The sequence below is a fragment of the Dipodomys merriami genome, unplaced genomic scaffold, assembly GCF_024711535.1.
Source record: "Dipodomys merriami isolate MVZ:Mamm:240054 unplaced genomic scaffold, mDipMer1.0.p SCAF_11, whole genome shotgun sequence".
NCBI lineage: Eukaryota > Metazoa > Chordata > Mammalia > Rodentia > Heteromyidae > Dipodomys > Dipodomys merriami.
Genome location: NW_027202382.1, coordinates 35,290,072 through 35,308,322, shown reverse-complemented (window position 1 = coordinate 35,308,322; position 18,251 = coordinate 35,290,072). Strand labels below are relative to the sequence as shown.

Genomic DNA, 18,251 nt, shown 5'->3' with positions numbered 1-18,251 from the left:
TGGGCATGTTGCCAATATTCAGAAACCTGTTTTTTTTTTTGTGACAGTATAATACTCCATCACATAGATGCTCTATCATTTATTTAACTTGACCTTTATTATAGCACATTGGGTTGTTTGACTTTTGGGGGATGAGGGCAGTACAGGGATTTAAATTTTGGATTTCTGCTTGCTAGGCAGGTGATCTTCCTCCTAAGCTATGCCTCCAGCTTCTTTTCTTTTATTAAAATATTTTTTTCTTAAGATAAGGGCATACTTTTTGCCTAGGATGGCCTGGACCATGATCCTACTATTTCTACTTTACTCGTAGCTGGGATGACAGTTGTATACCACCGTGCCCAACTTTCTGTTGATGTGGAATGTCATGACCTTTTTTTTCCCCAGCTGGATTGGATTTGTGATTCTTTAGATCTCAAGCTCTTGCATAGCTAAGGTGACAGGTGTGAGTCAGTGACACCTGGCTTCTCTGATTCTCCTTCCTTCCTTCCTTCCTTCCTTCCTTCCTACCTTCCTTCCTTCCTTCCTTCCTTCCTTCCTTCCTTCCTTCCTTCCTTCCTTCCTTCCTTCCTTCCTTCCTTCCTTCCTTCCTTCCTCCCTCCCTCCCTCCTTCCCTCCCTTCCTCCCTCCTTCATTCCTTCCTCTGGTAATGGGGCTTAGACTGTGGGTCTCATGCTCTTCTCTTAGCTTTTTTGCTGAAAGCTATAATTCTACTATTTGAGTCGCACCTCCACTTTTGGTTCTTTGCTGGTTAATTGGAGATAAGACTCGCATGGACATTTCTGTCATTGAACTGCAAGCCTCAGATCTCAGACTCCTGAGTAACTTGGATTACAGGCGTGAATCACCAGCGCCTCATATATTTCTGATAGAGGTGTGATACTGAGTCAGTAAGTCTGAGTATTCTAAAAACTATTTTATAAACATAGTCAGATTGTTTTCCAGAAAGATTATACAAGTTTTCTTCTCTGTAATTTTTAAAGACTCTTCTCTATTCAGCATTGGGTATTAGCATTTAAAAATTCTCTCTAAATTTAGCATGCTTATTAAATTTCAATTATCTCTAAACTTAAGTACTCAGCAATTTCAAATTTAATCCCTCCTGAGAGTCATGTGGAGATGTATCGTCTTTGGCGTGATCATGTAGGAAAGGGTGTTAAGTGATCATTGACATGAGGTTAATGAATTACCTGTCCTACCGCGTTGGCGGGCAGTCATTAGAGAGTGCTCTCCAAGCGCCACAGGTGCCACTGGGTAGTTTTCTGGGGGCTGTTTTCAGCAGCCAGGCCAGGATGCATGGATTTTCCTCCCAAAGTTAATATTGAAGACAGAGTGAAGTATACATGTTTGTGTATTTTAATAACATTTTAAACAAACACTAAGAGAACAGTAATAAAATTTAGGGAAATAAGTAAACATCAACTAGTTCTACAATTTTAGCATAGCAACACTTTCTGTATCCAAATTTGCCTTCTAGTCCTGGTCCACCTGGCCTTTCTAATCAGAGGCTAAATACTGCTGTGTGGTTTTTGGGGGTTTGAACTCAGAGAGAGTTTTGTGCTTCCTCAGCTTTCTTGCTCTGCTGCTGTTCTACCACTTGAGCCATGGCTCTTGCTCTGTTGTTTTGCCGGCTCTTTTGGAGATGGACTCTCATAGACTTTTCTGCTGGGCTGGCAGAAAACAGTGATCTTATAGATCTCAGCTCTACTGCCATCTGCTAGGATTACAGGCGTGAGGCAATGATGCCATCTGCTCTGTGTGTTCCGATCACTCACTGTCATAGGCTCCTCCCAGTGGATGTACACTCTAGAATGGTCAGGTTGAACATTGAGGTGCTGAACGAATTGGGGTGTTGATGAGTTGAGGTGTTGAATGGTCAGGTGCATATTGCTAAATGGTCAGATGCATATTGATGAAAGCTGGTAGCTTTTATTTGATAATTTACTAATCTCCTTTTTGTTTGAGCATTTTGGCTGTTAAAATAATGCCATGATGAACATCTTTGAGCATAAAGACATTTTCTTTTGCAATCCTTAGGACAGTCTGAGGAGTGAGATTACTGGTCATATGGTACATATTTTATACTGGTTAATTATGTTCCTGGGTTGTTGGTTCAAAGGTGCAGCCTAGTTTGTGCTGCCACCAGCAGCATAGACATAGAGCGGATTGTGAGCTGTTAGAAGGCCTGTGGTCCCCTATCAGCTCACTGCCACTGAATAGTAAGAGCATCTGGTAGACAAACTGATGGAAATGCGAGGTGTGATTTCTAATGGTTTTATGTTTCTATGGGAGATGAAATGTTACACATGACAGGTTAGGCAGTTGAACTTCTACAGCTGATGAATGTGATTACATACTGAGTGTGGAGATCCTGGAGGAGGGGATGCTGGAGTTGAGTGAGCAGTGTGAGGCTGGGTGGTTTGTTGTGCATGAGGTGGAGGAAAGCCTGCCTTTTCATGGGCTGTTAGCATGTCCCTTGCAGTCGGATAATAATGTTTTTATAAAGTGTAAAATAGCTTATCTCCACTGCTATCATCAGAATGTAAAATTTTGATGATAGAGATTGAGGAGATACTTGCATATATATATTTACATATTCACATATAGCATATAACTTTTTTACCTTATAACCTTTTCCTTCCTTTTTCCTTCCTTTCCTTTTTCCTTCCTTCTTTCCTTCCTTCCTTCCTTCCTTCCTTCCTTCCTTCCTTCCTTCCTTCCTTCCTTCCTTCCTTCCTTCCTTCTTTCCTTCCTTCTCTCTCTCTCTCTCTCTCTCTCTCTCTCTCTCTCTCTCTCTCTCTCTCTCTCTCTCTCTCTCTCTCTCTCTCTCTCTCTGTCAGTTCTGGGACTTGAAATCAATGCCTTGTGCTCTTGCTTAGCTTTTTTTTGCTCAAGGCTGGCATTCTTCTAGTTGAGCCACATCTTCACTCCTGGCTTTTTGCCCACTAAATAGAGATAGGCCTCTTTTGGATTTGTCTGCCCAGTCTGGCTTCAAACAGCCTCAGATCTCAGCCTCCTGAGTAGCTAAGATATAGGCATGAGCCTATATATATCTTCTTCTTGAAAAACATTTTTCATGCTGTCCACAGAACCATATTTAAGAACAAAGAATGTTATTCTCATTTGAAAGATCAATCTAGGTGGCCATGGTCACCTAGAAAGTAGAACTGGATCTGGGTCTATGGATTCCAATTTTGGTACTGTATGTAAGGTACCATGATGTGACTCTAGTAGCAGGAGTTTTGCATGCTCTGCTTTGCAGTATATGAGAATAATAGGTCCTTAAGAAAACCGGCTTGGAGTATTGTGGTTATTTGAGGTTTTAAGAAGTATTGTTGTTTTCCTTTCAAAGTTTCACGAATATTTGTAGGCACTTTCAGGAAGTTGTAAGATGAAATAAAAGTAAAAATAAGGATAATGGAATTAGGAGCAGAGAAAACAAAGGTGGCTAGAAAAATGGAGCCACAGTAAGTATATAACAATTTATTTTGTTGCTGCCCTTTCCATGGTCTAAGAAGGGATTTAGAGAATGCATCTGGTAGTTCCTGGCAGTGAGAGTAAATGGAATTTCTGTCCCAGAGTTGCCAGTGCCTGTGAGATGAGCACTTGAACGTGAAAGGGCAGTGTTTGCTACCCAGGGGCCTGAGGAGGGATTGCCTCTGGTGGGCCTGATAAAGAGCACCAAGTGGTGTACACAGTTTTAACAATGCCCCATTCAGTGGAAGCACTTCTGCATGGAGCCAGATCAATGCCCGTCAAGTCAGTAAGCTTGTAAGTATTGAGGTTTTCAGTTCCGGGGACTGTGTCTGGCTGTTTCCTATTATTCCCTTTACTTGGACAAGAGCTTCCGAATCAGTTGTAAATAGCACAGCCTGGTTTATAGATGAGTCCTGACTTCAAGTCTGCAGAGGAGCTGTAGCAAGCAGTTTTAGTTTGTGTGACAATCCCTGAATTCTGGTGGCAAGCCAGCTGATCTTTGGATGTGATCAGACCGGCATTTCTCGCCAGTCACATTGTGGGAGGGAGACAGCGTCAGTGCTGTAGCTTGGATTGGAGTTTTTAGACTGATAGTGTCTGATCCTGAATGCACATGAGACCATGGGCCGTGGTCATTTTTTAATTGCCTTTGATCACAGTGACTAGCCATCTTGTTTGTTTATTCATTATACATGTAATTAAGCACTTGGAATACATTAGCACTGTTGTTAGACTTTGGTGAGTGCAAGCTCTCACTTTTACTTTGGGAAGCATATTTACAGTGAGAAAGGTCTAACTGTGAGGCTCACAGGTAAGTCCACCTGTACTGTGTTATATACCTTCTTGCTACCAGAGGAACCTCATTCCACCGCAGGAGTTCAGGAGGCCTTTGCAGATATTCTCTGTTTAGAGTACTGACCTTGGGGGGCGGTCGGAGGGAGATGGGAAGGGATGGTTAAAAAAAAAAATAGAGTGCTGACCTCTGTGGCAGGAATGGTGCTTGGCTCTTCCCTTGCCTGCCCTCACATCTCTGACTTGGAACCAGAGACTGAAGATGTTCCTTTTAGACTCTCTTTGAGCGTGTGTGTGTGTGTGTGTGTGTGTGTGTGTGTGTCTGTGTGTGTGTGTGTCTGTGTGTGTGTGTCTGTGTGTGTCTGTGTGTGTGTGTGTCTGTGTGTGTGTGTGTGTGTCTGTGTGTGTGTGTGTCTGTGTCTGTGTGTCTGTGTCTGTGTGTCTGTGTCTGTGTGTCTGTGTGTCTGTGTGTTTGGGGGGGGGAGAGGTGGAGAGGGAAAGAGAAATTAGATCTTGGTAGCTGGGCACTTAGCTCTGTGGGAGGCATTTGCCAACTAAAGCCCCTAATTCTTAAATTTGCAGCTGACCAGTCTTCATGTTTTGTTAAGAGTGGGTTTCATTCCATTGAAGCCCCTACACTGAGGGTCACTGATCAGTAGCTACAGGTGTGATTGCAGCAGTATTTAATACATCACTTGTTGGACCATAGTTGAAATGGGGCCTCTCAAGGCAATGTCTCTGATTGGTTAGGACCAAAACTTGGCCTGAAGAGCATGATTTTATGAAGCTAACAGGGTCCCCTTGCAAGTGGTGAAGATTTTGAGTTGATGCAGCTCACATGAACTGTGTGGCCCTTGAGCACAGAGATGTTGGAGCCTCACTGGGGGAGCTCTGGCTCCAGCACTTAACCAGCTGTTTAGGCCGTGAAGCAGCGGCTTAGCCTCCCTGAACCATGCGGTCTGATTCTTATCAGAGATCCAGATCTGTTGTAAGGATTGGGTGGTAGAGCATTTAGCATAATACCTGCTGCATCATAAATGATTGCTAACTGGAAAAACGGAGCAATTTTGGTGCCTTGGACTAGTGGAAACAGGTGTTGCACTTTGAGGGCATTGAGCTTCACTTAGAGATGCTGAGTCAACTACTTAACCTCTCTGAATGAATGTTTACTCCCCCCAAATGGGGTTACTTAGATCAGTTTTGGCACTAAACAAATGAGTAGCAAAAAATGTAAGGAGAGAAAATGCCTACTCTGTTTCCTGGCCCTGAGAAGTAGATGCCTAGCGTGGCCAGATCTCTTCTTTCCTCTTCCTGCTTTACTTGTGTAGTAGGTACTGGCTCAAGACTAATCCATTGGATTCCTTTGGCTAGTAGGTGTGGTTCATCCTTCTTCCCAGTTTAGTCACCAGAGCTGTACATTTCTTCCTCCAAAGTGTGTGCTTGCCTCTTTCTTCCCTGTTGATCAACCCCTGGGGAAGAGGGTCACGGTGCCACTGGATAGAGAGATGGAGGAGCATCTCAGGGGCTCATGGGTGAGGGTCTTGTTATAGCTGCTTTGAAAAGTCACCCACCTTCAGTTTTCCTGTGGAATCACTGCCATCTCCATGGGTATCACAGGGAGACCCTTCCTCAACACACCTGAGTTTATCATTTCTGTGCTAGGCTCTGTCCTGGGCACTGGGAGAACTGACACATCACAGTCACAGACACGTCTCTGAAGGCATCTAGTGAAGTGTGATAGAAATGCAGACATAGCACTAATTAACACGTGGTATGACAAGCACTGATAGGATGGGCCAAATGCTTGGAGAATGGAGCTGTGTGGAGAGAGCAAAGTGGGAGGCAGGGAAGGAAGCTCCCCAAGGAGATAGATTCAAACCAAGACTCCAGTGATACACAGTTGCTTTCCCAGGGACAGGAGGGGAAAGTGCAGTCATGGTGGAAAGAAGGCCTATGCCAGAACTTGGAGGGGGGACATTGTGGAGTCTGCCTGTAGGCATAGTGGGTGGGGATGGAGGAAGAGGCAGGTTTGTCCTGTTGCATCCTCTGGTAGTATTTCTGAGAGGGGTGATGTCTTGCCTGATGCTGGATCCAGCTATACTTGGTGCTTGCCTAGCTTGACCTCCAGCTCTGTTGTCCCTTCCTTCCCAGAGTTCCGATAGAGATGTCGTGGAGCCTCAGAACTTTGGCCATCTTCATGGCCAGCACCACACAGTCAGACGAGGCCTGGTTGTTAGCTCTCTATGCAGAACTCTGTCATTCTTGTGGCTTCTGTTTGTTTGTTTGTTAAATGATGAATTCTTTTTACAAATGACCTCTTAGGAGAGAAAGCTTGGGAGTGGAGCTGCCCAGGGTGAAGGGAGCAGAGGCCCAGAGACCCCTCCCTCTACCATGGCTGCTTCCACTCTAGCCCAGGGCAGCCAGGCTCCACAGAACCTGGCTTGGGTACTATATCCCCTAGTGAGTGTGTGGAAATTCTCCTCACATCATTGAGTGCCTGTACCTCATTAAGAATTTGGAGAAATTTCCTTTGTATATTTAAAGGTAACCACTGAACGCTTTGACAAGCCTTCTCCCTGTGAAGCCTGATAAGGTGGAAATTTTTGATGGATGAGAACCTTCTCATTCCCCATCTGGTCACACATAAAAACAAGCTTACTGGCTGGAAAAGGAAGTGTGAGGGCTTGGCTTTTCAATTCTGATGTGATTCTAAGTTTTGGGGATACTTTGTTTTTCAATGAATTCACTTTTAAAAACCAGCCCTTCTTCCCTAAGAGATCCCTGATATACCGAGGGAGCTTTCTGCTCGGTGATGGCCCACAGTGCCCCTGTGTATCTCAGGAAAATTGCCCAGTGCTCTAGACATTCAGACCCCAGTTGATGTCATCGTGCAAGCCTTGCTGTGCAACTGCGAAGCAACGTGAGGGTCAGGTATAAGATACTACTCATGTAGTGAAAACAGGCTGACCAGGGGTGCTCTGAACATCCTTATAATGGTGGTATTAATTAATTACCTAATTGTGTGGTACTGGGGTATTAATTCAGGGTCTTTTGTTTTCCAAGTAGGCACTTTACCACTTGAGCCTAAGCTTATTATTTCTCTTCCCTCTTCCCTCTTCCTCCTTCCCTCTTCTCTCCTCTTCTCTTTCTTTCTTTTGTTCTTTGTGTGTGCATACATGTGCATTATTGAGCTTGAACTCAGGACCTTGCTTTCTCTAACTTGTCCTTTTTGCTCTAGGCTGTCACTCTGTCACTTGAACCACACCTCCACTTCCACAATGATAACTTTCAACATTAAAACTGAATGGTTACCTGAGATCTTCCCCATGTCTACTGAGACAGTTTCTGGAGGAAGGCCCATGAACATGGAGTTAGATGATGCCAATGCTACAGATTTGAGTATTCCTAATCTTAGATAGAGAGGTATGGATATAGATATAGAGATGTAGATATCTAGATCTATAAGCATATTCATCTATATGTAGATATCTATAGATCTCTATATTAACACTTATGAATTGTACAAATTAATGGGATTTGCTATTCCAAACATATATACATTATATGTCAATCATGTCTATGCATGCTCTACTCTACTGCTTCTTCTCTCCCCAGGACCGTGCCTATTCCGTAGAAATCCCTCTTTCTACTTGGCATTGTTTTTCTTTTTTAGCTTCCACACTTATCAAAGAACATTTTGGGGGTGTCTCTTTGTGGCTTATTTTGCATGACACGATGTCTTCTAGTCCCATCCATTTTGTGTCAAATGCCAGGATTCTATTTTGTATGACTAAATAATGCTCTCTTGTAGCTATCCCATATTTTCTTTTTTTTTTCTTTCTTTTTTTTTTTTTTTTTGCTTATGTGGTGCTGGGGAATCGAACCCAGGGCCTCATGCATGCAAGGCAAGTGCTGTACCACTGAGCCACCTTCTCAACCGATTTTCTTTCTTTCTTTCTTTCTTTTTTTTTTTGGGTCCGGTCGTGGGGCCTGAACTCTGGGCCTGGGCACTGTCCCTCAGCTCTTCAGCTCAAGGCTAGCGCTCTACCACTTGAGCCACAGCGCCACTTCCGGCTTTTTTTTCTTATGTGGTGCTGAGGAATCGAACCCAGGGCCTCGAGCATGCAAGGCAAGTGCTCTACCACTGAGCCACCTTCTCAGCCCCCATATTTTCTTTTTCCATGCATCTGTTGATGGGCATAGGCTGATTCTCTTTTTTAGTAATTGTGAATGGTGGTACAGTAAGCATGGGCTGGCAAACCTTTCTTGTATGCTGACTTCATTTCCTTTGTATATTTTCCCAGGAGTCAGGTGGTGGTATCACATGGTAGTTTTATTTTTAGTCTTTTTTTTTTTTTGAGGAACCTCCATACTGTTTCCCATAATGGTATATTAATTTATATTACCTCCAGCGGTGTACAGGGCTTTCTTTTCTCTTCCTTGCGAGTATATATTATCTTTCTTATTTTGACAATATTCATTCTTACTGGGCTGAGATGGTATCTCATTGTAGTTTTGGTTTGCATTTTCCTGATGCTAATGGTGATGCACATTTTCTCATATATTTATTGACTATTTGTATTCTTTTGAGAGGTGTCTAATTCAGATCATTTGCCCATTTTAAATTGGATTACTTGTGTTTTGTGTAGTTGTTAAGTTTTTGAGTTCTTTATGCATTCTGGATATTAACTCTGTCAGATGAATAGCTGGCAAGTATTTTCTCCTAGTCTGTAGGTTGTCTCCTCACTGTTGATTGCTTCCTTTGCTGTGCAATAGCTTTTTATTTGATGTAAATCCCATTTGTCATTTCTGCTTTTGTTTCCTGTGCTTTTGAGGCTCTATTGAGAAAATCATTATACCAATATCGTGAAGTTTTTCCTCTAGTAGCTCCAGAGTTGGAGGTTTTATATGATGGTCTTTGATCCTTTCTGATTTGCTTTATGTGCAGCTGAGAGATAGGGGTGAAATTTCAATCTTCTGCATGTGCATGTCCAGCTTTTCTAGTAACATTTACTAAAGGGGTTGTCCTTTCTCCACTGTATGTTTTTGGTACCATTGTCAAGAACCAGTTGGCTGTAGATGTATGATGTATTTCTGGATTTCCTATTCTGTCCATTGGTGTATATGCCATTTTATCTCAGTACTGTCTCTTTTTTTTGCGGGGGGGGGGGGGGGGCGGGTGTCGTGGGGCTTGAACTTAGGACATGGGTGCTGTCCCTGAGGTTTTTCTGCTCAAGTCTAGTGCTTTATTACTTTGAGCCACAACTCCACTTCCAGTTTTCTGGTGGTTAATTGGAGATAAAAGTCTCACGAACTTAGGTCATAGTTACCTTTATTGTACTGAGGTATGATTTTTCTATACCTAATTTGTTTAGGGCTTTTATCATGAAGGGAATATTGAATTTTGTTAAAATTTTCTGCATCTGTTCAGTTGTTTATGTAACTTTTAATCTTCATTCTGTTTATGTGATGCATTCCACTTGTTGATTTGCATATATTGAGTCATCTGTGAATCACTGGAATGGAATAAAACCAAATTAATCATGGCACATGATCTTTTTGATCATGCTGTTAAAATTCTGTTGGTTAGTATTTTGTTGAAGAATTTTGCATCAGAAACATTGGTCAGCCGTGTGTGTGTGTGTGTGTGTGTGTGTGTGTGTGTGTGTGAAATAGTCTGGGGCTGGGAAAGTGGCTCAGTGGTAGAGCGCTTGCCTTGCATGCCTGAGGCCCTGGGTTCGATTCCTCAGCACCACATAAGCAAAAAGAAAAAAGCCGGAAGTGGTGCTGTGGCTCAAGTGGTAGAGCGCTAGCCTTGAGCTGAAGAGCTGAGGGACAGCGCCCAGGCCCAGAGTTCAAGCCCCATGACCGAACCCCCCCCCCCCCCAAAAAAAAGAAATAGTCTGAGAAACATTGATATTAGGTCTAAAATTTTGGTAAGATTCAGCAGTGAAGCCATTTATTATGGGCTTTTTGTTTATTGGGAGACTGACATTACTGATTCAGTCTTCATTACTTATTATTGGTCTAATCATACTTTTTGTTTCCTCTTCGTTCAATTTTGGTCTATCATCTGTGTTCAGAAACTTGTCTCCTAGATTTTTCAATGGGTTTTCAAAGGAATTTCTAATGGTCTTTTGAATTTCTGTGATATCAGTTATAATCTCTGCTTCTTTCATCCCTAATTTTACTTATTTGGGTCTTTTCTTTTCTCTTTTTTCTCTCTACAGTTGAGCCAAAGATTTATCAATTAAACTTTTGTCTTTTTAAAAATCATTGATCCTTTGTATTATTCTTTTAGACTCATTTCAGATCTTTTTCTTTCCCTCCATAGTTCCAAATATGGTGTGCTATTGTTCTTCAAAGACCTTGAATCTTTGTATTTTTTTTTCCGAAGTAGGTTATAAATTGCCCTCTTATTACTGTTTCTGTGGTATCCTACAGGCATGTTTTCATTTCCATTTGTTGCAAGAAATTGTTAAATTTCTCTTTTTACTTCCTGAATTACCCACTGTTCTTTCAAAGGTATATTATCTAGTCTTTATGTATTTGTATAATTTCTAAAGCTTCTCTTGATGTTAAGTTCTAGTTTCATTTTTATTGTGATCATAAAAGATATAGGATAAGATTTTAAATTTACTTTTTCAATTTGTTAAGACTTATTTTGTACCTTAATATGTGTTCTGTTGAAGGAACATTCCATCTACTCTTGGAAAGAATGTATAGTCTTGTTGCTTTGGATTGACTATAAATATCTGTTAAGTGATCTATAGCATAGGTTGGCACTGAAGTTTCCTTGTTAATATTTGTCTGGATGATCTTGTCATTTGTTAAGAGTTGTAATGGAGTCTGTTTCATTCCTTTAGGGATAGTAGTGCTTATTTTGTAAAATGGTGGGTCCTAGCCAGGTGCCACTGGCTCCATAATTGTAATCCTGGCTTCGCAGGAGGCTGAGATCGGAGAATCAGAGTTCAAAGCCAGCCTGGGAAGAAAGTCTGAGATAACCTATTTCCAATTAATGTGTTCATATTAATAGTAGAGTACCAGTTGAACAAGCAAGCTGAGCGAAAGGCCACACACACACATACACAAACTTGGGTGCTTCCATAATATTAGGTGCATATAGATTTATATTCATTATATCTTCCTTTGTGTGTGTGTGTATATGTGTGTGTGTGTGTGTGTGTGTGTGTGTGTGTGTGTGTGTGTGTGTGTGTGTGTGTACTTGTTAGCGAAATGAGCTCCCTTCCCATAGCTTAATTCACTCCTTCCCTTCTCCACAGCTTAGCATGCTCCCTTCCTAGGCAACACCAGGCCCATGTAGTAAAGGCAGTAAATAATCAACTTACCTTGGGATGGCACTTCTCTGGGGCAGCTACCACATATAAGGCAACAAGAGCCCTTTAGAGTAACCTTCAGGTCTGGGCAGTTTCAGGACCCCTTATCTACTATTTGGACAGCAGCCATAAACTCTTATCTGTCATGATGAAGCCCCTGGCCCACACATCCACAAAAGGCTCTCCACCTCCTAGCCCCTTCTAGCCCTTCTTAAACCTCCTAGGTTATATAGCCCACCCCAGACAATAGCTGGTGCTTCTTCTCACTTCTCCCTTGTGAAAAGTAGTCTTGCTGGCTTCCTTTCCCATCAATAAACCTTTCTTTGTTCTCTGTACCTGGATGTTTGCATGGTTCTCTGGGAAAGTCTAATTAATCCTTTTTTAAGCTTACAGTACTAGTACTGGGACTTGAACTCAAGCCCTCTAGCTTCCACTTGCTTACAGCTGGTGCTCTACCACTTGAACCACACCTTCACTTCTGGCATTTTTGCTGGTTAATTGTTGAGAAGAGTCTCATGGATTTTCTTCATGGGGCTGACTTTGAACCACATTCCTTAGATCTCAGTCTCCTGATAGCTAGGATTACAGATTTGAGTCACCAGTGCCCTGATTGTGACTTAACATTTTTTTCCTTGAATATTTAAAACATTCTTTCATGGTCTTATACTTTTGACAGTTTGAGTATAACATATGCTCGTGGTCTGGGCTTCCTTTACTCCTATTCCATGTTTTTCTCAAGATTAGGGAAGTTTTCAGCTGTGGCTTATTGAATAGATTTTCTGTGCTCTTAAAGTTTGTTACTTCCCTTTTGAATATAACAGTGACATAGACATTTGATCTAATGGTGTCTCTCCAATTTTTTTGCTCTCTGCATTCTAATCTTTTCTTTCCCACAGACAAACAGACAAACAAACAAAAAACAGCAACAATAACAATACCAAAAAACCAAATCCTTAAAATTTTATCAGACAACTCTGCTTTGGACATGTGACTCCTGATTCCTGTTTTGCTTTGAGAAGGAGTTGGCTGGGCAGGAGTGGATGACAGGGCAGGAATCGGTCACTCTTGACCTTGCAACATTATATTCAGATTCCTTATTCGTCATATCCTCTATCTGCTGGGGATGTATAGGGCTGTTGGATGACAGGATGTGTGAGAGGAAGAGGAAGAAACAATAGCCGAACCCTGTGGAGGATGGTGATTTTGTAGCCACAAGAGGAAACCTAGGGGTGGGGTCAGCCTGGAAGAATGCACATACATTGCTTGAGAGCACAGGCATAGAGACAGAGCACATACATAGAGACAGAACACATTCATGGAGAGAGAGCTCATGCATGGGGAGGGAGTACATGCGTGGGAGAGAATACATGTCTGGGGAGGAGCACATGCTTTGGGAGAGAGCTCATGCATGGGAGGAGGGAGCTCATGCAAAGGAAGAGAGCATATAACACAGAGAGCTCTCCCTCAGATTCTGTGCCAGGCTCCTATTCATTGTCTCATTGAACCCCGAAGGGCTCTATGAGTTTGCAGTATCATCTCACTTTACTGGAAAAGATCCCTTCATGATTTAAATTCGCTCACTGTGGTCAAACTGCTCGCTAGCAATAGAGCCAAGATTCAAGGCCAAGTCACAGCCTGGGAATATTGAAGGAGGTTTTGGGGAACCACCCAAGATGATCAGTTTTCAGTTCTGAAGGTTTTGCTCATATAAGACATGTCATCTCCATGTCTTCCCCCCCAACACCCCCCCCCCCCCCCCGCCCTGCCTCCAAACACACATTTACTCTAACTCCATTGATTTCGAGAACTTGAGCTCGTGGCATGCTGTCTTTGTGTTGCTATGGCAGCCGCTCCTCCTGAAGGCCACCTCAGCACACACCTCCTCCCATGGCAATGGCATGGGAATCTCCTCCTTTAAAGTCTTCTCTGACTGCTGGTCATATAAGGTACACAGTCCTTGGTCCTGTGTCTCCTTTGGGAGGAGAGCCTCCATGTCAGGATGGATATTCCACCAGTCCAAGTCCTTGAGACATAAAACTAGCTCAGGCTGCTAGAATTATTGGCCAATGAAAGCCTATGGAGCAGAGTGGTTTTCTATGCTTTTGGTTTTAACAATAGTGCAGTTGGATGGAACGAGCACAGAATTTGTGGTTATACTGACTGACTTGAATTTCAACACTAGAACTTATATGTAAGGTTTCCCCAAATCTTTTGGCCTTTGTGAACCTTAGTTTTCTTTCTGGGGAAGGAAGACTGATGATGCCAATATGTAGATCATTATAAAAGTTACAGATATTTCATGTAAAAATGCTGTGGCCCAGGCTTGGTTCGTAGCTAGTACTCAGCAAACGATGGTCCCAGTGACTAGTGATTTTAAGATGCAAAGGGGTTTTTCTTCTTGAGTGCCTTGACTCTCTGAGACTCTGAGATCCTGAGGATACTGTGGGCCCTCTGCCTCCTAAATATGAAGTTACTGGACTAGACAGTGGCCTTCAGGTTAAGAACCCCTAATCTTAGGGAATTGTAAGGCTACATGTTCTTTGTGGAACTCTGGAACAGGTCATTTTCATTTTGTCAGCTTGCTTAGGTTTGGGGGACAAGTGAAAGAAATGTCATAACATTACTACCTTTTATCACATAGAACAGATGAGAAGATCTCCACCTACATAGTTACATATTTATATCAAATGAAAAAGAAAATGGAAAGATGATTACTGAACACACACACACACACACATACACACACACACACACACACACACACACACACACACACACACACACACACACACATGCGTGCGCGCAAACTTGAACCAGACATCTAAATATGAGTCTGAGAAGTGTTTGTATAAAGGAAGGAACTGAATCATAGAAGTGATATAAATGGGCCCCCCAGTCCCTGCATATATGAACAATGTATACTCTTACACAGTGGGATACATTTGTGATATTTTCAAATGAAAAGCTACCATCAAATTTCAAACTGGCATAAAAATGGCTAATCTAAGCCATGGTGCTGTGGCAACTGGCTGTCCACATGGAGAGGAATGAAATGGATATTTTCTTATCTCACACTATGTGAAAACACAACTGAGACCGAAGGCTGGAATGTGAGAGCTGATGCTGCAGCACTGGAAGAAAACATGGGGAGAGCTCCATAATACTGCCTGGGCTTTTCTTTTTCTTTCTTTTTTAAAATGATCCTGAAAGCACAGGTAAGAAAAGCAAAAACATACAAATGGGATTGTGTCAAACTGAAAGGATGCTTCCTAGGAAAGGAAACAACTTAGCAGAGTGAAGAAATAACATATAGACTGGGAGAAAATAGTTATAAGCCATGCATCTCATTAACCATTATTCAAAATCTAAAATATATAAGAAACCCAAAACAGCTCAGTAGCAAAATAAAGCAACGTGATTAAAAAAATGGGCAAAGGACTTGAGTAGACTTTTCTCAAATGATAGCAGGCAAATAGCCAAATGGCCTGTGGAAAAGTGCTCAGCACCACTAGTCCTCAAGGGAATGCAAGTTCAAGTCACAGGAAGGTAACACTTCAGAGCTGCTGGAATAGCTGTTACTAACAAGATGAAAGACAGCTGGTGTTGAAGAGGCCATGAGTTAGTACCATCATTACAGAGAAGAGTATGTAGGTTCTAAAGCTGAAAATAGAGTCATCATATGATCTGGTAATCTCACTGCTGAGTGAGCTTATGACCAAGACTGAAATGAGTATGACATCAGGACTCCTTGTTCATTGGGGCATTATTTACAATAGATAAGGACTGTGAACCACCATAAGCGCCCATCAGCTGCTGAGTGCACAGGAGAATATAATGTATATATAAACAGTGGAATACTTTGCATTTGCAAAACGAATGAGATCTTGTCATTGATGACCCTGTGGACAAACCTGGAATCTAAAGGAGTTGAACCTATGGAAGTAGAGAGTACAATGGTGGTTATAAAGGGATGGAGATTAGGGAAGGAGTAAGGGGGATGTTGACCAAAGAGCACAAAGTTCCAATTAAACAAGAGGAATAAACTTTTCAGATCTATGTGCAGAATTTTAGACAAAATTAATAATGTATTATCTTTTAAGATAGCTGATAGAACAAATTACCAAAGATATTTGAAGTGATACCCTAATTTGATGTAATCATTCTACGATGTATGTATATACTAACATAAAAGTAAGATCTTAAAATTACATTCATAATTAAAATTAAAAAGAAGGCATGATCATTCTGGGATGGCATGCAAATTTATTGTAACTTTAGAGATTCCTAAGTGACCATCTTAAGATCTATAGATCTTCATAGTGGTTATTGGGTGGAGGTTTCTAAAAGTATGGGATGAAGAAGAATGGGATCATTGCATTTGTGGGTGATGCAAGAGAGGTCTAAACTTATGCCATGTTGTGGGAGAGAACTCAGGCTTTGGAATCAGAGCTGGGAGTTAGGCAGGTGCTGTTCCTTAGTGCCTATGATCATGAGTGAATTACTTTAGTCCTCAGCCTCTTTCCTCAGTCATAAGATGGGAGTGGCGTCTGGGGTGGAGCACTTGTCTAGTATGTGGGAGGCCTTGAACTTTAGGCAGAGAGAGCCACAATTAAGGGAGGCCATGAGCTGGGCACATACCTCGTATGTAGGAGCCACAGAAGATGCCATCGTTGCCAGAACGGAGCTAATGGGGATGGATGGCAAGAGGAGAGGGCAGTGAGGGGTCAGGGCCAAGTGGGGGAGGGCCTGGCAGGCCACTGTAGCCCATGAATGGGTAGCCAAGTGAGTATCTGTCACACAGTCTAGAAGATGCTTGTACACAGCTGCTGCTTTTGGGAGACCAGGTCTCCCTCATTCCACCACCCACTCCCCAGTTCCAGCCTCTTCTCTGGTCCTGGTGTGTGTTCATTCTGATCACTAACATGGCGGTAAAACACAGCCAGGAAGGCAAAAGTGAAATGAAGCACATGTACTGAAAAGGTAAGTCCTTACCCTTCTTCTCTGACAGACTGTGTTCTTGGAGTGTTTGGATGTGGAAGGGTCTAGGGGAGGGACATTGGGTGAGTTTGTACATGTTTGTAAAGTGCATACTTGAAGTGATTCTGGAGAAAGGGGTGTGTGTGTGTGTGTGTGTGTGTGTGTGTGTGTGTGTGTGTGTGTGTGTGTGTGTGTGTGTGTGTGTGTGTGTGTGTGTGTGTGTGTGTGTGTGTGTGTGTGTGTGTGTGTGTGTGTGTGTGTGTGTGTGTGTGTGTGTGTGTGTAGGTGTGTGTGTGTGTGTGTGTGTGTGTGTGTGTGTGTGTGTGTGTGTTTGCTGATACTGGGGCTTGAATTCAGAGCTTGGGTATTGTCCCTTAGCTTTTAGCTCAAGGTTGGTACTCTCTTATTTGAGTATAGCTCCTCTGCCAGCTTTTTGGTAGTTAGAGTCTCTTGGACTTTCCTGCCTGGACTGGTTTTAAACCACAATTCTTAGGTCTCAGCCTCCTGAGTGTTTAGGATTACAGGCATGAATCACTGATGTGCAGTTTAAGCCCAGCTTTTTTTTTTTAAATGAGTGACATAGGGGATCTTAGTAACGTTTTGTCTGGGCTGCCCTCAAATTGCCATCCTCCAGATCTCAACCTCCCATGACATTTTTTGTTTTTGAAAGTACTATCATTCATGATCCTCAAGGAAAATTTGCCGTAGAGGTAATGCAAGGTCCAGATACTTGTGAAGAACCATTTTGTACTAGTTACATTAGGAAACATTTAAGGAAGTATCAGTATTGGTGAAAATGCCTTTCTGGAAGATAGTTGGTCAGTTTATTCAACAAACACTCAAAACTTGCTCTTTGACCTGGTAATCCCACTCCTGACAATTTAACTGAGAAAATAAATGGAAGTGATTTAAAAAACATGTAATAATTAAGAAATCAAGAACAAATTATGGATAGAATAGAGCTATTTGTTATGTGCAAGAGCAAATGGTTGGAGACCATGGAAAATAGTGATTAAAATACATGCTTTTTCAAAAAAATGTTGAAATAGTTTTAAAAAATTATTATCTTCAAGTAGTTGTACAATGGAGTTGCCATTGAACAAAGCAGTTTATGAATACAATGTGTCTTGATTAATGTCACCCCTTTCCACATTCTCATCCACCCCTTCCCTTATGCTGTTTCTTTTTTTTTATTTTTTTTTTTTATTTTGGTCAGTCATGAGGGCTGAACTCTGGGCCTGGGCGCTGTCCCTCAGCTCTTCAGCTCAAGATTAGCGCTCTACCACTTGAGCCATAGCTTCACTTATGGCTTTTTCTGCTTATGTGGTGCTGAGGAATCAAACCCAGGGCCTTATACATGTGAGACAAGCACTCTACCACTGAGCCAGCTTCCCAGCCCCGCTTTATGTTTCTTAATTTTGTAGGATACACATTGGATTCTTGACTACATTGTCTTCCTCTTCTCCTCTTCACTCGTCTTATTCATTCCCTTTGACCTCACCGAGTACCCACTTCTGGATGTTTAATTTTGCTGAACTTTGATTTTGTCTTTCAGCGGAATCACGCTACTTGAGTTTAATCTTGCTGAGCAGGCTGCTGTGTGGGCTGGTTCACTATACAGCTGCCTTGCCTTTCTCTGGGCTGAAAGGAAGCAGACCATGGCAGAAGGGC

At 42.2% G+C, this 18,251-nt stretch overlaps 1 protein-coding gene across 7 annotated transcripts in view; it reads left to right on the top strand.

Moving 5' to 3' along the window:
* Cdk5rap2 (CDK5 regulatory subunit associated protein 2) overlaps positions 1-18,251 on the top strand; it is a 178,326-nt gene that overhangs the window by 57,332 nt on the left and 102,743 nt on the right. The window lies entirely within an intron of this gene.